The 17,452-nt window shown below is 52.3% G+C and overlaps 44 non-coding genes across 44 annotated transcripts; 27 read left to right on the top strand and 17 right to left on the bottom strand.

The window, feature by feature from the left end:
* The first annotated feature begins 391 nt into the window (after positions 1 to 391).
* Trnav-cac (transfer RNA valine (anticodon CAC)) lies at positions 392 to 464 on the top strand. The gene has a single exon. It is a non-coding gene; the product is annotated as a tRNA-Val (tRNA).
* Positions 465 to 622: 158 nt separating this feature from the next.
* On the top strand, positions 623 to 695 carry Trnav-aac (transfer RNA valine (anticodon AAC)). The gene has a single exon. It is a non-coding gene; the product is annotated as a tRNA-Val (tRNA).
* A 194-nt stretch (positions 696 to 889) lies between these two features.
* On the bottom strand, positions 890 to 961 carry Trnap-agg (transfer RNA proline (anticodon AGG)). Its single transcript has one exon. It is a non-coding gene; the product is annotated as a tRNA-Pro (tRNA).
* Positions 962 to 1,363: 402 nt separating this feature from the next.
* On the top strand, positions 1,364 to 1,436 carry Trnav-cac (transfer RNA valine (anticodon CAC)). The gene has a single exon. It is a non-coding gene; the product is annotated as a tRNA-Val (tRNA).
* Positions 1,437 to 1,849: 413 nt separating this feature from the next.
* Positions 1,850 to 1,921, bottom strand: Trnap-agg (transfer RNA proline (anticodon AGG)). The gene has a single exon. It is a non-coding gene; the product is annotated as a tRNA-Pro (tRNA).
* Positions 1,922 to 2,323: 402 nt separating this feature from the next.
* Trnav-cac (transfer RNA valine (anticodon CAC)) lies at positions 2,324 to 2,396 on the top strand. Its single transcript has one exon. It is a non-coding gene; the product is annotated as a tRNA-Val (tRNA).
* Positions 2,397 to 2,810: 414 nt separating this feature from the next.
* Positions 2,811 to 2,882, bottom strand: Trnap-agg (transfer RNA proline (anticodon AGG)). The gene has a single exon. It is a non-coding gene; the product is annotated as a tRNA-Pro (tRNA).
* Positions 2,883 to 3,284: 402 nt separating this feature from the next.
* Positions 3,285 to 3,357, top strand: Trnav-cac (transfer RNA valine (anticodon CAC)). The gene has a single exon. It is a non-coding gene; the product is annotated as a tRNA-Val (tRNA).
* A 158-nt stretch (positions 3,358 to 3,515) lies between these two features.
* On the top strand, positions 3,516 to 3,588 carry Trnav-aac (transfer RNA valine (anticodon AAC)). The gene has a single exon. It is a non-coding gene; the product is annotated as a tRNA-Val (tRNA).
* Positions 3,589 to 3,782: 194 nt separating this feature from the next.
* Positions 3,783 to 3,854, bottom strand: Trnap-agg (transfer RNA proline (anticodon AGG)). The gene has a single exon. It is a non-coding gene; the product is annotated as a tRNA-Pro (tRNA).
* Positions 3,855 to 4,256: 402 nt separating this feature from the next.
* Trnav-cac (transfer RNA valine (anticodon CAC)) lies at positions 4,257 to 4,329 on the top strand. The gene has a single exon. It is a non-coding gene; the product is annotated as a tRNA-Val (tRNA).
* A 158-nt stretch (positions 4,330 to 4,487) lies between these two features.
* Positions 4,488 to 4,560, top strand: Trnav-aac (transfer RNA valine (anticodon AAC)). Its single transcript has one exon. It is a non-coding gene; the product is annotated as a tRNA-Val (tRNA).
* A 194-nt stretch (positions 4,561 to 4,754) lies between these two features.
* On the bottom strand, positions 4,755 to 4,826 carry Trnap-agg (transfer RNA proline (anticodon AGG)). The gene has a single exon. It is a non-coding gene; the product is annotated as a tRNA-Pro (tRNA).
* A 402-nt stretch (positions 4,827 to 5,228) lies between these two features.
* Trnav-cac (transfer RNA valine (anticodon CAC)) lies at positions 5,229 to 5,301 on the top strand. The gene has a single exon. It is a non-coding gene; the product is annotated as a tRNA-Val (tRNA).
* Positions 5,302 to 5,714: 413 nt separating this feature from the next.
* Positions 5,715 to 5,786, bottom strand: Trnap-agg (transfer RNA proline (anticodon AGG)). The gene has a single exon. It is a non-coding gene; the product is annotated as a tRNA-Pro (tRNA).
* Positions 5,787 to 6,188: 402 nt separating this feature from the next.
* Trnav-cac (transfer RNA valine (anticodon CAC)) lies at positions 6,189 to 6,261 on the top strand. The gene has a single exon. It is a non-coding gene; the product is annotated as a tRNA-Val (tRNA).
* A 158-nt stretch (positions 6,262 to 6,419) lies between these two features.
* On the top strand, positions 6,420 to 6,492 carry Trnav-aac (transfer RNA valine (anticodon AAC)). The gene has a single exon. It is a non-coding gene; the product is annotated as a tRNA-Val (tRNA).
* A 194-nt stretch (positions 6,493 to 6,686) lies between these two features.
* On the bottom strand, positions 6,687 to 6,758 carry Trnap-agg (transfer RNA proline (anticodon AGG)). Its single transcript has one exon. It is a non-coding gene; the product is annotated as a tRNA-Pro (tRNA).
* Positions 6,759 to 7,160: 402 nt separating this feature from the next.
* Positions 7,161 to 7,233, top strand: Trnav-cac (transfer RNA valine (anticodon CAC)). Its single transcript has one exon. It is a non-coding gene; the product is annotated as a tRNA-Val (tRNA).
* A 413-nt stretch (positions 7,234 to 7,646) lies between these two features.
* Trnap-agg (transfer RNA proline (anticodon AGG)) lies at positions 7,647 to 7,718 on the bottom strand. Its single transcript has one exon. It is a non-coding gene; the product is annotated as a tRNA-Pro (tRNA).
* Positions 7,719 to 8,120: 402 nt separating this feature from the next.
* On the top strand, positions 8,121 to 8,193 carry Trnav-cac (transfer RNA valine (anticodon CAC)). Its single transcript has one exon. It is a non-coding gene; the product is annotated as a tRNA-Val (tRNA).
* A 158-nt stretch (positions 8,194 to 8,351) lies between these two features.
* On the top strand, positions 8,352 to 8,424 carry Trnav-aac (transfer RNA valine (anticodon AAC)). Its single transcript has one exon. It is a non-coding gene; the product is annotated as a tRNA-Val (tRNA).
* A 193-nt stretch (positions 8,425 to 8,617) lies between these two features.
* Trnap-agg (transfer RNA proline (anticodon AGG)) lies at positions 8,618 to 8,689 on the bottom strand. Its single transcript has one exon. It is a non-coding gene; the product is annotated as a tRNA-Pro (tRNA).
* A 402-nt stretch (positions 8,690 to 9,091) lies between these two features.
* Trnav-cac (transfer RNA valine (anticodon CAC)) lies at positions 9,092 to 9,164 on the top strand. The gene has a single exon. It is a non-coding gene; the product is annotated as a tRNA-Val (tRNA).
* Positions 9,165 to 9,322: 158 nt separating this feature from the next.
* Trnav-aac (transfer RNA valine (anticodon AAC)) lies at positions 9,323 to 9,395 on the top strand. Its single transcript has one exon. It is a non-coding gene; the product is annotated as a tRNA-Val (tRNA).
* A 194-nt stretch (positions 9,396 to 9,589) lies between these two features.
* On the bottom strand, positions 9,590 to 9,661 carry Trnap-agg (transfer RNA proline (anticodon AGG)). Its single transcript has one exon. It is a non-coding gene; the product is annotated as a tRNA-Pro (tRNA).
* A 402-nt stretch (positions 9,662 to 10,063) lies between these two features.
* Trnav-cac (transfer RNA valine (anticodon CAC)) lies at positions 10,064 to 10,136 on the top strand. Its single transcript has one exon. It is a non-coding gene; the product is annotated as a tRNA-Val (tRNA).
* A 413-nt stretch (positions 10,137 to 10,549) lies between these two features.
* Positions 10,550 to 10,621, bottom strand: Trnap-agg (transfer RNA proline (anticodon AGG)). The gene has a single exon. It is a non-coding gene; the product is annotated as a tRNA-Pro (tRNA).
* A 1,363-nt stretch (positions 10,622 to 11,984) lies between these two features.
* Trnav-cac (transfer RNA valine (anticodon CAC)) lies at positions 11,985 to 12,057 on the top strand. Its single transcript has one exon. It is a non-coding gene; the product is annotated as a tRNA-Val (tRNA).
* Positions 12,058 to 12,215: 158 nt separating this feature from the next.
* Trnav-aac (transfer RNA valine (anticodon AAC)) lies at positions 12,216 to 12,288 on the top strand. The gene has a single exon. It is a non-coding gene; the product is annotated as a tRNA-Val (tRNA).
* Positions 12,289 to 12,482: 194 nt separating this feature from the next.
* Trnap-agg (transfer RNA proline (anticodon AGG)) lies at positions 12,483 to 12,554 on the bottom strand. Its single transcript has one exon. It is a non-coding gene; the product is annotated as a tRNA-Pro (tRNA).
* Positions 12,555 to 12,956: 402 nt separating this feature from the next.
* Positions 12,957 to 13,029, top strand: Trnav-cac (transfer RNA valine (anticodon CAC)). The gene has a single exon. It is a non-coding gene; the product is annotated as a tRNA-Val (tRNA).
* A 158-nt stretch (positions 13,030 to 13,187) lies between these two features.
* Positions 13,188 to 13,260, top strand: Trnav-aac (transfer RNA valine (anticodon AAC)). The gene has a single exon. It is a non-coding gene; the product is annotated as a tRNA-Val (tRNA).
* A 194-nt stretch (positions 13,261 to 13,454) lies between these two features.
* Positions 13,455 to 13,526, bottom strand: Trnap-agg (transfer RNA proline (anticodon AGG)). The gene has a single exon. It is a non-coding gene; the product is annotated as a tRNA-Pro (tRNA).
* Positions 13,527 to 13,928: 402 nt separating this feature from the next.
* On the top strand, positions 13,929 to 14,001 carry Trnav-cac (transfer RNA valine (anticodon CAC)). Its single transcript has one exon. It is a non-coding gene; the product is annotated as a tRNA-Val (tRNA).
* Positions 14,002 to 14,414: 413 nt separating this feature from the next.
* On the bottom strand, positions 14,415 to 14,486 carry Trnap-agg (transfer RNA proline (anticodon AGG)). Its single transcript has one exon. It is a non-coding gene; the product is annotated as a tRNA-Pro (tRNA).
* A 401-nt stretch (positions 14,487 to 14,887) lies between these two features.
* On the top strand, positions 14,888 to 14,960 carry Trnav-cac (transfer RNA valine (anticodon CAC)). The gene has a single exon. It is a non-coding gene; the product is annotated as a tRNA-Val (tRNA).
* Positions 14,961 to 15,118: 158 nt separating this feature from the next.
* On the top strand, positions 15,119 to 15,191 carry Trnav-aac (transfer RNA valine (anticodon AAC)). Its single transcript has one exon. It is a non-coding gene; the product is annotated as a tRNA-Val (tRNA).
* Positions 15,192 to 15,385: 194 nt separating this feature from the next.
* On the bottom strand, positions 15,386 to 15,457 carry Trnap-agg (transfer RNA proline (anticodon AGG)). Its single transcript has one exon. It is a non-coding gene; the product is annotated as a tRNA-Pro (tRNA).
* Positions 15,458 to 15,859: 402 nt separating this feature from the next.
* Positions 15,860 to 15,932, top strand: Trnav-cac (transfer RNA valine (anticodon CAC)). Its single transcript has one exon. It is a non-coding gene; the product is annotated as a tRNA-Val (tRNA).
* A 158-nt stretch (positions 15,933 to 16,090) lies between these two features.
* Trnav-aac (transfer RNA valine (anticodon AAC)) lies at positions 16,091 to 16,163 on the top strand. Its single transcript has one exon. It is a non-coding gene; the product is annotated as a tRNA-Val (tRNA).
* A 194-nt stretch (positions 16,164 to 16,357) lies between these two features.
* Trnap-agg (transfer RNA proline (anticodon AGG)) lies at positions 16,358 to 16,429 on the bottom strand. Its single transcript has one exon. It is a non-coding gene; the product is annotated as a tRNA-Pro (tRNA).
* Positions 16,430 to 16,831: 402 nt separating this feature from the next.
* On the top strand, positions 16,832 to 16,904 carry Trnav-cac (transfer RNA valine (anticodon CAC)). The gene has a single exon. It is a non-coding gene; the product is annotated as a tRNA-Val (tRNA).
* Positions 16,905 to 17,317: 413 nt separating this feature from the next.
* On the bottom strand, positions 17,318 to 17,389 carry Trnap-agg (transfer RNA proline (anticodon AGG)). Its single transcript has one exon. It is a non-coding gene; the product is annotated as a tRNA-Pro (tRNA).
* Between the last annotated feature and the right edge of the window lie 63 nt (positions 17,390 to 17,452).

Genomic DNA, 17,452 nt, shown 5'->3' with positions numbered 1-17,452 from the left:
AGAATGCCAGTTATTCCAGTCCCTCGATGTCTTCCAGGGTGCTCTGGAAGTCTCGTTTAGGCTGGCGGGATGGGGGCGGCGCGAATTCCCGCGGTCGGCGGCCTTCCTGGGCTATTGGTACCTTCATGTAGAGCTGCCCCTGGGCTCGCACTGCCTGCTGCTGAGAAAGTGATTGCTTTTGCTGATATGACTTGCAATAACGACTGCGCGAAACGCCGCTATCTCGTTAGGGGTGCTACGGCAGACACCCTCTCGAGAACCCCGAAGACATCTTGAGCCCTCGGCTGCGATGGGTTCCAGGCTGACATAAGAACTGTCGTGTGTGCATTCGCGGACGAGAGAAAGGCTGAGGCAAGTTCGAGTGAACAAGGATGGACTCCTCGGCTCCGTCGTTTCCGTAGTGTAGCGGTTATCACGTCTGCTTCACACGCAGAAGGTCCCCGGTTCGATCCCGGGCGGGAACAGTATTTTCCTGCCTATGTCGTATTGTACTCCAGTGAGCCTCTTCGTGTGTGCATCTGCTGCATGTCCCTTCGTTTTGCAAGTACCACATTTATTGAATTTTTTAGTTACGATGGCAACATCACTACAAGTTGTCTGTGAAGTAAGATGCACTCAAGCAGTTTCCGTGGTGTAGCGGTTGTCACGTCTGCCTAACACGCAGAAGGTCCCCGGTTCGATCCCGGGCGGAAACACTTTTTCATCATCTTAAGCGAGACTTACTAACATGCATCTGCTACCATCTGTACCCGAAACCTTCGTAATTGCTTTCATGCGTCGGACCAGAGTGTCAATTGCTCACATCAAATAAGAAATTCATTTGACATTGGCGGCGAGCTTTTTGCGCTGACTCAGCCACTGACGTGCGATCAGTTTGCACAAAACGCTAGGGCTCGTCCGGGATTTGAACCCGGGACCTCCTGCACCCTAAGCAGGAATCATACCCCTAGACCAACGAGCCCTGTGGCACGTCGAATGCCAGTTATTCCAGTCCCTCGATGTCTTCCAGGGTGCTCTGGAAGTCTCGTTTAGGCTGGCGGGATGGAGGCGGCGCGAATTCCCGCGGTCGGCGGCCTTCCTGGGCTATTGGTACCTTCATGTAGAGCTGCCCCTGGGCTCGCACTGCCTGCTGCTGAGAAAGTGATTGCTTTTGCTGATATGACTTGCAATAACGACTGCGCGAAACGCCGCTATCTCGTTAGGGGTGCTACGGCAGACACCCTCTCGAGAACCCCGAAGACTTCTTGAGCCCTCGGCTGCGATGGGTTCCAGGCTGACATAAGAACTGTCGTGTGTGCATTCGCGGACGAGAGAAAGGCTGAGGCAAGTTCGAGTGAACAAGGATGGACTCCTCAGCTCCGTCGTTTCCGTAGTGTAGCGGTTATCACGTCTGCTTCACACGCAGAAGGTCCCCGGTTCGATCCCGGGTGGGAACAGTATTTTCCTGCCTATGTCGTATTGTACTCCAGTGAGCCTCGTCGTGTGTGCATCTGCTGCATGTCCCTTCGTTTTGCAAGTACCACATTTATTGAATTTTTTAGTTACGATGGCAACATCACTACAAGTTGTCTGTGAAGTAAGGTGCAATCAAGCAGTTTCCGTGGTGTAGCGGTTATCACGTCTGCCTAACACGCAGAAGGTTCCCGGGCGGAAACACTTTTTCATCACTTTAAGCAAGACTTACTAACATGCATCTGCTACCATCTGTACCCGAAACCTTCGTAATTGCCTTCATGCGTCGGACCAGAGTGTCAATTGCTCACATCAAATAAGAAATTCATTTGACATTGGCGGCGAGCTTTTTGCGCTGACTCAGCCACTGACGTGCGATCAGTTTGCACAAATGCTAGGGCTCGTCCGGGATTTGAACCCGGGACCTCCTGCACCCTAAGCAGGAATCATACCCCTAGACCAACGAGCCCTGTGGCACGTCGAATGCCAGTTATTCCAGTCCCTCGATGTCTTCCAGGGTGCTCTGGAAGTCTCGTTTAGGCTGGCGGGATGGAGGCGGCGCGAATTCCCGCGGTCGGCGGCCTTCCTGGGCTATTGGTACCTTCATGTAGAGCTGCCCCTGGGCTCGCACTGCCTGCTGCTGAGAAAGTGATTGCTTTTGCTGATATGACTTGCAATAACGACTGCGCGAAACGCCGCTATCTCGTTAGGGGTGCTACGGCAGACACCCTCTCGAGAACCCCGAAGACTTCTTGAGCCCTCGGCTGCGATGGGTTCCAGGCTGACAAAAGAACTGTCGTGTGTGCATTCGCGGACGAGAGAAAGGCTGAGGCAATTTCGAGTGAACAAGGATGGACTCCTCGGCTCCGTCGTTTCCGTAGTGTAGCGGTTATCACGTCTGCTTCACACGCAGCAGGTCCCCGGTTCGATCCCGGGCGGGAACAGTATTTTCCTGCCTATGTCGTATTGTACTCCAGTGAGCCTCGTCGTGTGTGCATCTGCTGCATGTCTCTTCGTTTTGCAAGTACCACATTTATTGAATTTTTTAGTTACGATGGCAACATCACTACAAGTTGTCTGTGAAGTAAGGTGCAATCAAGCAGTTTCCGTGGTGTAGCGGTTATCACGTCTGCCTAACACGCAGAAGGTTCCCGGGCGGAAACACTTTTTCATCACTTTAAGCAAGACTTACTAACATGCATCTGCTACCATCTGTACCCGAAACCTTCGTAATTGCCTTCATGCGTCGGACCAGAGTGTCAATTGCTCACATCAAATAAGAAATTCATTTGACATTGGCGGCGAGCTTTTTGCGCTGACTCAGCCACTGACGTGCGATCAGTTTGCACAAAACGCTAGGGCTCGTCCGGGATTTGAACCCGGGACCTCCTGCACCCTAAGCAGGAATCATACCCCTAGACCAACGAGCCCTGTGGCACGTCGAATGCCAGTTATTGCAGTCCCTCGATGTCTTCCAGGGTGCTCTGGAAGTCTCGTTTAGGCTGGCGGGATGGGGGCGGCGCGAATTCCAGCGGTCGGCGGCCTTCCTGGGCTATTGGTACCTTCATGTAGAGCTGCCCCTGGGCTCGCACTGCCTGCTGCTGAGAAAGTGATTGCTTTTGCTGATATGACTTGCAATAACGACTGCGCGAAACGCCGCTATCTCGTTAGGGGTGCTACGGCAGACACCCTCTCGAGAACCCCGAAGACATCTTGAGCCCTCGGCTGCGATGGGTTCCAGGCTGACAAAAGAACTGTCGTGTGTGCATTCGCGGACGAGAGAAAGGCTGAGGCAATTTCGAGTGAACAAGGATGGACTCCTCGGCTCCGTCGTTTCCGTAGTGTAGCGGTTATCACGTCTGCTTCACACGCAGAAGGTCCCCGGTTCGATCCCGGGCGGGAACAGTATTTTCCTGCCTATGTCGTATTGTACTCCAGTGAGCCTCGTCGTGTGTGCATCTGCTGCATGTCCCTTCGTTTTGCAAGTACCACATTTATTGAATTTTTTAGTTACGATGGCAACATCACTACAAGTTGTCTGTGAAGTAAGGTGCACTCAAGCAGTTTTCGTGGTGTAGCGGTTATCACTACTGCCTAACACGCAGAAGGTCCCCGGTTCGATCCCGGGCGGAAACACCTTTTCATCACTTTAAGCAAGACTTACTAACATGCATCTGCTACCATCTGTACCCGAAACCTTCGTAATTGCCTTCATGCGTCGGATCAGACTGTCAATTGCTCACATCAAATAAGAAATTCATTTGATATTGGCGGCGAGCTTTTTGCGCTGACTGAGCCACTGACGTGCGATCAGTTTGCACAAAACGCTAGGGCTCGTCCGGGATTTGAACCCGGGACCTCCTGCAGCCTAAGCAGGAATCATACCCCTAGACCAACGAGCCCTGTGGCACGTCGAATGCCAGTTATTCCAGTCCCTCGATGTCTTCCAGGGTGCTCTGGAAGTCTCGTTTAGGCTGGCGGGATGGGGGCGGCGCGAATTCCAGCGGTCGGCGGCCTTCCTGGGCTATTGGTACCTTCATGTAGAGCTGCCCCTGGGCTCGCACTGCCTGCTGCTGAGAAAGTGATTGCTTTTGCTGATATGACTTGCAATAACGACTGCGCGAAACGCCGCTATCTCGTTAGGGGTGCTACGGCAGACACCCTCTCGAGAACCCCGAAGACATCTTGAGCCCTCGGCTGCGATGGGTTCCAGGCTGACAAAAGAACTGTCGTGTGTGCATTCGCGGACGAGAGAAAGGCTGAGGCAAGTTCGAGTGAACAAGGATGGACTCCTCGGCTCCGTCGTTTCCGTAGTGTAGCGGTTATCACATCTGCTTCACACGCAGAAAGTCCCCGGTTCGATCCCGGGCGGGAACAGTATTTTCCTGCCTATGTCGTATTGTACTCCAGTGAGCCTCGTCGTGTGTGCATCTGCTGCATGTCCCTTCGTTTTGCAAGTACCACATTTATTGAATTTTTTAGTTACGATGGCAACATCACTACAAGTTGTCTGTGAAGTAATGTGCACTCAAGCGGTTTCCGTGGTGTAGCGGTTATCACGTCTGCCTAACACGCAGAAGGTCCCCGGTTCGATCCCGGGCGGAAACACCTTTTCATCACTTTAAGCAAGACTTACTAACATGCATCTGCTACCATCTGTACCCGAAACATTCGTAATTGCCTTCATGCGTCGGATCAGACAGTCAATTGCTCACATCAAATAAGAAATTCATTTGATATTGGAGGCGAGCTTTTTGCGCTGACTGAGCCACTGACGTGCGATCAGTTTGCACAAAACGCTAGGGCTCGTCCGGGATTTGAACCCGGGACCTCCTGCACCCTAAGCAGGAATCATACCCCTAGACCAACGAGCCCTGTGGCACGTCGAATGCCAGTTATTCCAGTCCCTCGATGTTTTCCAGGGTGCTCTGGAAGTCTCGTTTAGGCTGGCGGGATGGGGGCGGCGCGAATTCCCGCGGTCGGCGGCCTTCCTGGGCTATTGGTACCATCATGTAGAGCTGCCCCTGGGCTCGCACTGCCTGCTGCTGAGAAAGTGATTGCTTTTGCTGATATGACTTGCAATAACGACTGCGCGAAACGCCGCTATCTCGTTAGGGGTGCTACGGCAGACACCCTCTCGAGAACCCCGAAGACTTCTTGAGCCCTCGGCTGCGATGGGTTCCAGGCTGACAAAAGAACTGTCGTGTGTGCATTCGCGGACGAGAGAAAGGCTGAGGCAATTTCGAGTGAACAAGGATGGACTCCTCGGCTCCGTCGTTTCCGTAGTGTAGCGGTTATCACGTCTGCTTCACACGCAGCAGGTCCCCGGTTCGATCCCGGGCGGGAACAGTATTTTCCTGCCTATGTCGTATTGTACTCCAGTGAGCCTCGTCGTGTGTGCATCTGCTGCATGTCCCTTCGTTTTGCAAGTACCACATTTATTGAATTTTTTAGTTACGATGGCAACATCACTACAAGTTGTCTGTGAAGTAAGGTGCAATCAAGCAGTTTCCGTGGTGTAGCGGTTATCACGTCTGCCTAACACGCAGAAGGTTCCCGGGCGGAAACACTTTTTCATCACTTTAAGCAAGACTTACTAACATGCGTCTGCTACCATCTGTACCCGAAACCTTCGTAATTGCCTTCATGCGTCGGACCAGAGTGTCAATTGCTCACATCAAATAAGAAATTCATTTGACATTGGCGGCGAGCTTTTTGCGCTGACTCAGCCACTGACGTGCGATCAGTTTGCACAAATGCTAGGGCTCGTCCGGGATTTGAACCCGGGACCTCCTGCACCCTAAGCAGGAATCATACCCATAGACCAACGAGCCCTGTGGCACGTAGAATGCCAGTTATTCCAGTCCCTCGATGTCTTCCAGGGTGCTCTGGAAGTCTCGTTTAGGCTGGCGGGATGGGGGCGGCGCGAATTCCCGCGGTCGGCGGCCTTCCTGGGCTATTGGTACCTTCATGTAGAGCTGCCCCTGGGCTCGCACTGCCTGCTGCTGAGAAAGTGATTGCTTTTGCTGATATGACTTGCAATAACGACTGCGCGAAACGCCGCTATCTCGTTAGGGGTGCTACGGCAGACACCCTCTCGAGAACCCCGAAGACATCTTGAGCCCTCGGCTGCGATGGGTTCCAGGCTGACATAAGAACTGTCGTGTGTGCATTCGCGGACGAGAGAAAGGCTGAGGCAAGTTCGAGTGAACAAGGATGGACTCCTCGGCTCCGTCGTTTCCGTAGTGTAGCGGTTATCACGTCTGCTTCACACGCAGAAGGTCCCCGGTTCGATCCCGGGCGGGAACAGTATTTTCCTGCCTATGTCGTATTGTACTCCAGTGAGCCTCTTCGTGTGTGCATCTGCTGCATGTCCCTTCGTTTTGCAAGTACCACATTTATTGAATTTTTTAGTTACGATGGCAACATCACTACAAGTTGTCTGTGAAGTAAGATGCACTCAAGCAGTTTCCGTGGTGTAGCGGTTGTCACGTCTGCCTAACACGCAGAAGGTCCCCGGTTCGATCCCGGGCGGAAACACTTTTTCATCACTTTAAGCGAGACTTACTAACATGCATCTGCTACCATCTGTACCCGAAACCTTCGTAATTGCTTTCATGCGTCGGACCAGAGTGTCAATTGCTCACATCAAATAAGAAATTCATTTGACATTGGCGGCGAGCTTTTTGCGCTGACTCAGCCACTGACGTGCGATCAGTTTGCACAAAACGCTAGGGCTCGTCCGGGATTTGAACCCGGGACCTCCTGCACCCTAAGCAGGAATCATACCCCTAGACCAACGAGCCCTGTGGCACGTCGAATGCCAGTTATTCCAGTCCCTCGATGTCTTCCAGGGTGCTCTGGAAGTCTCGTTTAGGCTGGCGGGATGGAGGCGGCGCGAATTCCCGCGGTCGGCGGCCTTCCTGGGCTATTGGTACCTTCATGTAGAGCTGCCCCTGGGCTCGCACTGCCTGCTGCTGAGAAAGTGATTGCTTTTGCTGATATGACTTGCAATAACGACTGCGCGAAACGCCGCTATCTCGTTAGGGGTGCTACGGCAGACACCCTCTCGAGAACCCCGAAGACTTCTTGAGCCCTCGGCTGCGATGGGTTCCAGGCTGACATAAGAACTGTCGTGTGTGCATTCGCGGACGAGAGAAAGGCTGAGGCAAGTTCGAGTGAACAAGGATGGACTCCTCGGCTCCGTCGTTTCCGTAGTGTAGCGGTTATCACGTCTGCTTCACACGCAGAAGGTCCCCGGTTCGATCCCGGGTGGGAAGAGTATTTTCCTGCCTATGTCGTATTGTACTCCAGTGAGCCTCGTCGTGTGTGCATCTGCTGCATGTCCCTTCGTTTTGCAAGTACCACATTTATTGAATTTTTTAGTTACGATGGCAACATCACTACAAGTTGTCTGTGAAGTAAGGTGCAATCAAGCAGTTTCCGTGGTGTAGCGGTTATCACGTCTGCCTAACACGCAGAAGGTTCCCGGGCGGAAACACTTTTTCATCACTTTAAGCAAGACTTACTAACATGCATCTGCTACCATCTGTACCCGAAACCTTCGTAATTGCCTTCATGCGTCGGACCAGAGTGTCAATTGCTCACATCAAATAAGAAATTCATTTGACATTGGCGGCGAGCTTTTTGCGCTGACTCAGCCACTGACGTGCGATCAGTTTGCACAAATGCTAGGGCTCGTCCGGGATTTGAACCCGGGACCTCCTGCACCCTAAGCAGGAATCATACCCCTAGACCAACGAGCCCTGTGGCACGTCGAATGCCAGTTATTCCAGTCCCTCGATGTCTTCCAGGGTGCTCTGGAAGTCTCGTTTAGGCTGGCGGGATGGAGGCGGCGCGAATTCCCGCGGTCGGCGGCCTTCCTGGGCTATTGGTACCTTCATGTAGAGCTGCCCCTGGGCTCGCACTGCCTGCTGCTGAGAAAGTGATTGCTTTTGCTGATATGACTTGCAATAACGACTGCGCGAAACGCCGCTATCTCGTTAGGGGTGCTACGGCAGACACCCTCTCGAGAACCCCGAAGACTTCTTGAGCCCTCGGCTGCGATGGGTTCCAGGCTGACAAAAGAACTGTCGTGTGTGCATTCGCGGACGAGAGAAAGGCTGAGGCAATTTCGAATGAACAAGGATGGACTCCTCGGCTCCGTCGTTTCCGTAGTGTAGCGGTTATCACGTCTGCTTCACACGCAGCAGGTCCCCGGTTCGATACCGGGCGGGAACAGTATTTTCCTGCCTATGTCGTATTGTACTCCAGTGAGCCTCGTCGTGTGTGCATCTGCTGCATGTCCCTTCGTTTTGCAAGTACCACATTTATTGAATTTTTTAGTTACGATGGCAACATCACTACAAGTTGTCTGTGAAGTAAGGTGCAATCAAGCAGTTTCCGTGGTGTAGCGGTTATCACGTCTGCCTAACACGCAGAAGGTCCCCGGTTCGATCCCGGGCGGAAACACTTTTTCATCACTTTAAGCAAGACTTACTAACATGCATCTGCTACCATCTGTACCCGAAACCTTCGTAATTGCCTTCATGCGTCGGACCAGAGTGTCAATTGCTCACATCAAATAAGAAATTCATTTGACATTGGCGGCGAGCTTTTTGCGCTGACTCAGCCACTGACGTGCGATCAGTTTGCACAAATGCTAGGGCTCGTCCGGGATTTGAACCCGGGACCTCCTGCACCCTAAGCAGGAATCATACCCCTAGACCAACGAGCCCTGTGGCACGTCGAATGCCAGTTATTCCAGTCCCTCGATGTCTTCCAGGGTGCTCTGGAAGTCTCGTTTAGGCTGGCGGGATGGAGGCGGCGCGAATTCCCGCGGTCGGCGGCCTTCCTGGGCTATTGGTACCTTCATGTAGAGCTGCCCCTGGGCTCGCACTGCCTGCTGCTGAGAAAGTGATTGCTTTTGCTGATATGACTTGCAATAACGACTGCGCGAAACGCCGCTATCTCGTTAGGGGTGCTACGGCAGACACCCTCTCGAGAACCCCGAAGACTTCTTGAGCCCTCGGCTGCGATGGGTTCCAGGCTGACATAAGAACTGTCGTGTGTGCATTCGCGGACGAGAGAAAGGCTGAGGCAAGTTCGAGTGAACAAGGATGGACTCCTCGGCTCCGTCGTTTCCGTAGTGTAGCGGTTATCACGTCTGCTTCACACGCAGCAGGTCCCCGGTTCGATCCCGGGTGGGAACAGTATTTTCCTGCCTATGTCGTATTGTACTCCAGTGAGCCTCGTCGTGTGTGCATCTGCTGCATGTCCCTTCGTTTTGCAAGTACCACATTTATTGAATTTTTTAGTTACGATGGCAACATCACTACAAGTTGTCTGTGAAGTAATGTGCACTCAAGCAGTTTCCGTGGTGTAGTGGTTATCACGTCTGCCTAACACGCAGAAGGTCCCCGGTTCGATCCCGGGCGGAAACACCTTTTCATCACTTTAAGCAAGACTTACTAACATGCATCTGCTACCATCTGTACCCGAAACCTTCGTAATTGCCTTCATGCGTCGGATCAGACTGTCAATTGCTCACATCAAATAAGAAATTCATTTGATATTGGAGGCGAGCTTTTTGCGCTGACTGAGCCACTGACGTGCGATCAGTTTGCACAAAACGCTAGGGCTCGTCCGGGATTTTAACCCGGGACCTCCTGCACCCTAAGCAGGAATCATACCCCTAGACCAACGAGCCCTGTGGCACGTCGAATGCCAGTTATTCCAGTCCCTCGATGTTTTCCAGGGTGCTCTGGAAGTCTCGTTTAGGCTGGCGGGATGGGGGCAGCGCGAATTCCCGCGGTCGGCGGCCTTCCTGGGCTATTGGTACCTTCATGTAGAGCTGCCCCTGGGCTCGCACTGCCTGCTGCTGAGAAAGTGATTGCTTTTGCTGATATGACTTGCAATAACGACTGCGCGAAACGCCGCTATCTCGTTAGGGGTGCTACGGCAGACACCCTCTCGAGAACCCCGAAGACTTCTTGAGCCCTCGGCTGCGATGGGTTCCAGGCTGACAAAAGAACTGTCGTGTGTGCATTCGCGGACGAGAGAAAGGCTGAGGCAATTTCGAGTGAACAAGGATGGACTCCTCGGCTCCGTCGTTTCCGTAGTGTAGCGGTTATCACGTCTGCTTCACACGCAGCAGGTCCCCGGTTCGATCCCGGGCGGGAACAGTATTTTCCTGCCTATGTCGTATTGTACTCCAGTGAGCCTCGTCGTGTGTGCATCTGCTGCATGTCCCTTCGTTTTGCAAGTACCACATTTATTGAATTTTTTAGTTACGATGGCAACATCACTACAAGTTGTCTGTGAAGTAAGGTGCAATCAAGCAGTTTCCGTGGCGTAGCGGTTATTACGTCTGCCTAACACGCAGAAGGTTCCCGGGCGGAAACACTTTTTCATCACTTTAAGCAAGACTTACTAACATGCATCTGCTACCATCTGTACCCGAAACCTTCGTAATTGCCTTCATGCGTCGGACCAGAGTGTCAATTGCTCACATCAAATAAGAAATTCATTTGACATTGGCGGCGAGCTTTTTGCGCTGACTCAGCCACTGACGTGCGATCAGTTTGCACAAATGCTAGGGCTCGTCCGGGATTTGAACCCGGGACCTCCTGCACCCTAAGCAGGAATCATACCCATAGACCAACGAGCCCTGTGGCACGTCGAATGCCAGTTATTGCAGTCCCTCGATGTCTTCCAGGGTGCTCTGGAAGTCTCGTTTAGGCTGGCGGGATGGGGGCGGCGCGAATTCCCGCGGTCGGCGGCCTTCCTGGGCTATTGGTACCTTTTTTTTTTTTTTTTCTTTTTTTTTCTTTTTTTTTTTTTTTTTTATTTTAAAATGGGCCTCCTACCTCCCCTATAGCCCAACCTTTTCCGCTCCAAATTGCCGCCATCCTCTAGTGTCGTCACAGCACTTAAAGTTGAGTGCTGACTAGTGCAAGTCGAATGGTAAATTTGAGGCACACTCTGCTATGCCGCAGGGAGCGACGACACACAACTCTTAAAGACACCTCGACTTGCAGGTGTGAGGCAAGGAATGAAAGAAAGAAAGTAAAAAAATAAAGAAAGAAAGAAAGAAATGAAGGCAAATAAAACAGGGACGGCAGCACACACAACTGAAAACGAAATCGGCGAGATAATTCCATCGCCCAGAGAAGTAACGAAATAAGGATTCTCTAAGATGTATTACGTGGTTTCCAATTTCTTAATACTATTCCAGACAGAGTGCACACGATTGCTCATGTGTCCGATTATCAGTCCAGGAGTAACAGAGTAGAGGCTACTCGAGGGGTGCCTAGAGGGTCAACGACCACTCAAAGGCATAGACAAGTCAAGGGAAATGTGAAAAATTCAAGTGACAGAGCTCCAGGGAAGACACAGGCAAGGCCTGGAAGAGGCGCCTTAGTCGGCCTGGAATACCCTTTGGTAACCATGAACCATTGCGACTCTTAAAAATCTAGCAAAGGTAATGGTGTAAGTTCGGGTAGCTTCCGCCAAGCGATGTTGGCTCCACAGGTACTCCATGAAGGAGATAGCAGTGGTAAGGGAAAGGTCATAGATCGTGAAAATGGTGTGGCCCAAGAGCCACACCATCGCATTGCGTCGCGTCCGGGGGTTGGTCTGAAGATCAGGGGTAAGGAACCAGTCAATCGACACATTGTCCGGCGTCGTTCCTCCAATCAGCGCTAAGAGCACACAGGCAAGGTTCCAGACTTCCGCCACGTGAGGGCACAAGAGACGGTGCTCTCTCATGTAGAGCTGCCCCTGGGCTCGCACTGCCTGCTGCTGAGAAAGTGATTGCTTTTGCTGATATGACTTGCAATAACGACTGCGCGAAACGCCGCTATCTCGTTAGGGGTGCTACGGCAGACACCCTTCGAGAACCCCGAAGACATCTTGAGCCCTCGGCTGCGATGTGTTCCAGGCTGACAAAAGAACTGTCGTGTGTGCATTCGCGGACGAGAGAAAGGCTGAGGCAAGTTTGAGTGAACAAGGATGGACTCCTCGGCTCCGTCGTTTCCGTAGTGTAGCGGTTATCACGTCTGCTTCACACGCAGAAGGTCCCTGGTTCGATCCCGGCCGGGAACAGTATTTTCCTGCCTATGTCGTATTGTACTCCAGTGAGCCTCTTCGTGTGTGCATCTGCTGCATGTCCCTTCGTTTTGCAAGTACCACATTTATTGAATTTTTTAGTTACGATGGCAACATTACTACAAGTTGTCTGTGAAGTAAGATGCACTCAAGCAGTTTCCGTGGTGTAGCGGTTATCACGTCTGCCTAACACGCAGAAGGTCCCCGGTTCGATCCCGGGCGGAAACACTTTTTCATCACTTTAAGCGAGACTTACTAACATGCATCTGCTACCATCTGTACCCGAAACCTTCGTAATTGCTTTCATGCGTCGGACCAGAGTGTCAATTGCTCACATCAAATAAGAAATTCATTTGACATTGGCGGCGAGCTTTTTGCGCTGACTCAGCCACTGACGTGCGATCAGTTTGCACAAAACGCTAGGGCTCGTCCGGGATTTGAACCCGGGACCTCCTGCACCCTAAGCAGGAATCATACCCCTAGACCAACGAGCCCTGTGGCACGTCGAATGCCAGTTATTCCAGTCCCTCGATGTCTTCCAGGGTGCTCTGGAAGTCTCGTTTAGGCTGGCGGGGTGGGGGCGGCGCGAATTCCAGCGGTCGGCGGCCTTCCTGGGCTATTGGTACCTTCATGTAGAGCTGCCCCTGGGCTCGCACTGCCTGCTGCTGAGAAAGTGATTGCTTTTGCTGATATGACTTGCAATAACGACTGCGCGAAACGCCGCTATCTCGTTAGGGGTGCTACGGCAGACACCCTCTCGAGAACCCCGAAGACTTCTTGAGCCCTCGGCTGCGATGGGTTCCAGGCTGACATAAGAACTGTCGTGTGTGCATTCGCGGACGAGAGAAAGGCTGAGGCAAGTTCGAGTGAACAAGGATGGACTCCTCGGCTCCGTCGTTTCCGTAGTGTAGCGGTTATCACGTCTGCTTCACACGCAGAAGGTCCCCGGTTCGATCCCGGGTGGGAACAGTATTTTCCTGCCTATGTCGTATTGTACTCCAGTGAGCCTCGTCGTGTGTGCATCTGCTGCATGTCCCTTCGTTTTGCAAGTACCACATTTATTGAATTTTTTAGTTACGATGGCAACATCACTACAAGTTGTCTGTGAAGTAATGTGCACTCAAGCAGTTTCCGTGGTGTAGTGGTTATCACGTCTGCCTAACACGCAGAAGGTCCCCGGTTCGATCCCGGGCGGAAACACCTTTTCATCACTTTAAGCAAGACTTACTAACATGCATCTGCTACCATCTGTACCCGAAACATTCGTAATTGCCTTCATGCGTCGGATCAGACTGTCAATTGCTCACATCAAATAAGAAATTCATTTGATATTGGAGGCGAGCTTTTTGCGCTGACTGAGCCACTGACGTGCGATCAGTTTGCACAAAACGCTAGGGCTCGTCCGGGATTTGAACCCGGGACCTCCTGCACCCTAAGCAGGAATCATACCCCTAGACCAACGAGCCCTGTGGCACGTCGAATGCCAGTTATTCCAGTCCCTCGATGTTTTCCAGGGTGCTCTGGAAGTCTCGTTTAGGCTGGCGGGATGGGGGCGGCGCGAATTCCCGCGGTCGGCGGCCTTCCTGGGCTATTGGTACCTTCATGTAGAGCTGCCCCTGGGCTCGCACTGCCTGCTGCTGAGAAAGTGATTGCTTTTGCTGATATGACTTGCAATAACGACTGCGCGAAACGCCGCTATCTCGTTAGGGGTGCTACGGCAGACACCCTCTCGAGAACCCCGAAGACTTCTTGAGCCCTCGGCTGCGATGGGTTCCAGGCTGACAAAAGAACTGTCGTGTGTGCATTCGCGGACGAGAGAAAGGCTGAGGCAATTTCGAGTGAACAAGGATGGACTCCTCGGCTCCGTCGTTTCCGTAGTGTAGCGGTTATCACGTCTGCTTCACACGCAGCAGGTCCCCGGTTCGATCCCGGGTGGGAACAGTATTTTCCTGCCTATGTCGTATTGTACTCCAGTGAGCCTCGTCGTGTGTGCATCTGCTGCATGTCCCTTCGTTTTGCAAGTACCACATTTATTGAATTTTTTAGTTACGATGGCAACATCACTACAAGTTGTCTGTGAAGTAAGGTGCAATCAAGCAGTTTCCGTGGTGTAGCGGTTATCACGTCTGCCTAACACGCAGAAGGTTCCCGGGCGGAAACACTTTTTCATCACTTTAAGCAAGACTTACTAACATGCATCTGCTACCATCTGTACCCGAAACCTTCGTAATTGCCTTCATGCGTCGGACCAGAGTGTCAATTGCTCACATCAAATAAGAAATTCATTTGACATTGGCGGCGAGCTTTTTGCGCTGACTCAGCCACTGACGTGCGATCAGTTTGCACAAATGCTAGGGCTCGTCCGGGATTTGAACCCGGGACCTCCTGCACCCTAAGCAGGAATCATACCCATAGACCAACGAGCCCTGTGGCACGTCGAATGCCAGTTATTCCAGTCCCTCGATGTCTTCCAGGGTGCTCTGGAAGTCTCGTTCAGGCTGGCGGGATGGGGGCGGCGCGAATTCCCGCGGTCGGCGGCCTTCCTGGGCTATTGGTACCTTCATGTAGAGCTGCCCCTGGGCTCGCACTGCCTGCTGCTGAGAAAGTGATTGCTTTTGCTGATATGACTTGCAATAACGACTGCGCGAAACGCCGCTATCTCGTTAGGGGTGCTACGGCAGACACCCTTCGAGAACCCCGAAGACATCTTGAGCCCTCGGCTGCGATGTGTTCCAGGCTGACAAAAGAAATGTCGTGTGTGCATTCGCGGACGAGAGAAAGGCTGAGGCAAGTTCGAGTGAACAAGGATGGACTCCTCGGCTCCGTCGTTTCCGTAGTGTAGCGGTTATCACGTCTGCTTCACACGCAGCAGGTCCCCGGTTCGATCCCGGGTGGGAACAGTATTTTCCTGCCTATGTCGTATTGTACTCCAGTGAGCCTCGTCGTGTGTGCATCTGCTGCATGTCCCTTCGTTTTGCAAGTACCACATTTATTGAATTTTTTAGTTACGATGGCAACATTACTACAAGTTGTCTGTGAAGTAAGATGCACTCAAGCAGTTTCCGTGGTGTAGCGGTTATCACGTCTGCCTAACACGCAGAAGGTCCCCGGTTCGATCCCGGGCGGAAACACTTTTTCATCACTTTAAGCGAGACTTACTAACATGCATCTGCTACCATCTGTACCCGAAACCTTCGTAATTGCTTTCATGCGTCGGACCAGAGTGTCAATTGCTCACATCAAATAAGAAATTCATTTGACATTGGCGGCGAGCTTTTTGCGCTGACTCAGCCACTGACGTGCGATCAGTTTGCACAAAACGCTAGGGCTCGTCCGGGATTTGAACCCGGGACCTCCTGCACCCTAAGCAGGAATCATACCCCTAGACCAACGAGCCCTGTGGCACGTCGAATGCCAGTTATTCCAGTCCCTCGATGTCTTCCAGGGTGCTCTGGAAGTCTCGTTTAGGCTGGCGGGATGGGGGCGGCGCGAATTCCAGCGGTCGGCGGCCTTCCTGGGCTATTGGTACCTTCATGTAGAGCTGCCCCTGGGCTCGCACTGCCTGCTGCTGAGAAAGTGATTGCTTTTGCTGATATGACTTGCAATAACGACTGCGCGAAACGCCGCTATCTCGTTAGGGGTGCTACGGCAGACACCCTCTCGAGAACCCCGAAGACTTCTTGAGCCCTCGGCTGCGATGGGTTCCAGGCTGACATAAGAACTGTCGTGTGTGCATTCGCGGACGAGAGAAAGGCTGAGGCAAGTTCGAGTGAACAAGGATGGACTCCTCGGCTCCGTCGTTTCCGTAGTGTAGCGGTTATCACGTCTGCTTCACACGCAGAAGGTCCCCGGTTCGATCCCGGGTGGGAACAGTATTTTCCTGCCTATGTCGTATTGTACTCCAGTGAGCCTCGTCGTGTGTGCATCTGCTGCATGTCCCTTCGTTTTGCAAGTACCACATTTATTGAATTTTTTAGTTACGATGGCAACATCACTACAAGTTGTCTGTGAAGTAATGTGCACTCAAGCAGTTTCCGTGGTGTAGTGGTTATCACGTCTGCCTAACACGCAGAAGGTCCCCGGTTCGATCCCGGGCGGAAACACCTTTTCATCACTTTAAGCAAGACTTACTAACATGCATCTGCTACCATCTGTACCCGAAACATTCGTAATTGCCTTCATGCGTCGGATCAGACTGTCAATTGCTCACATCAAATAAGAAATTCATTTGATATTGGAGGCGAGCTTTTTGCGCTGACTGAGCCACTGACGTGCGATCAGTTTGCACAAAACGCTAGGGCTCGTCCGGGATTTGAACCCGGGACCTCCTGCACCCTAAGCAGGAATCATACCCCTAGACCAACGAGCCCTGTGGCACGTCGAATGCCAGTTATTCCAGTCCCTCGATGTTTTCCAGGGTGCTCTGGAAGTCTCGTTTAGGCTGGCGGGATGGGGGCGGCGCGAATTCCCGCGGTCGGCGGCCTTCCTGGGCTATTGGTACCTTCATGTAGAGCTGCCCCTGGGCTCGCACTGCCTGCTGCTGAGAAAGTGATTGCTTTTGCTGATATGACTTGCAATAACGACTGCGCGAAACGCCGCTATCTCGTTAGGGGTGCTACGGCAGACACCCTCTCGAGAACCCCGAAGACTTCTTGAGCCCTCGGCTGCGATGGGTTCCAGGCTGACATAAGAACTGTCGTGTGTGCATTCGCGGACGAGAGAAAGGCTGAGGCAAGTTCGAGTGAACAAGGATGGACTCCTCGGCTCCGTCGTTTCCGTAGTGTAGCGGTTATCACGTCTGCTTCACACGCAGCAGGTCCCCGGTTCGATCCCGGGTGGGAACAGTATTTTCCTGCCTATGTCGTATTGTACTCCAGTGAGCCTCGTCGTGTGTGCATCTGCTGCATGTCCCTTCGTTTTGCAAGTACCACATTTATTGAATTTTTTAGTTACGATGGCAACATCACTACAAGTTGTCTGTGAAGTAAGGTGCAATCAAGCAGTTTCCGTGGTGTAGCGGTTATCACGTCTGCCTAACACGCAGAAGGTTCCCGGGCGGAAACACTTTTTCATCACTTTAAGCAAGACTTACTAACATGCATCTGCTACCATCTGTACCCGAAACCTTCGTAATTGCCTTCATGCGTCGGACCAGAGTGTCAATTGCTCACATCAAATAAGAAATTCATTTGACATTGGCGGCGAGCTTTTTGCGCTGACTCAGCCACTGACGTGCGATCAGTTTGCACAAATGCTAGGGCTCGTCCGGGATTTGAACCCGGGACCTCCTGCACCCTAAGCAGGAATCATACCCCTAGACCAACGAGCCCTGTGGCACGTCGAATGCCAGTTATTCCAGTCCCTCGATGTCTTCCAGGGTGCTCTGGAAGTC

The sequence above is a fragment of the Schistocerca cancellata genome, chromosome 2 (assembly GCF_023864275.1).
Source record: "Schistocerca cancellata isolate TAMUIC-IGC-003103 chromosome 2, iqSchCanc2.1, whole genome shotgun sequence".
NCBI classification, from domain to species: Eukaryota; Metazoa; Arthropoda; class Insecta; order Orthoptera; family Acrididae; genus Schistocerca; species Schistocerca cancellata.
Note: the sequence above shows the minus strand (reverse complement) of the source record. Positions and strands in the feature narration are given on the sequence as shown.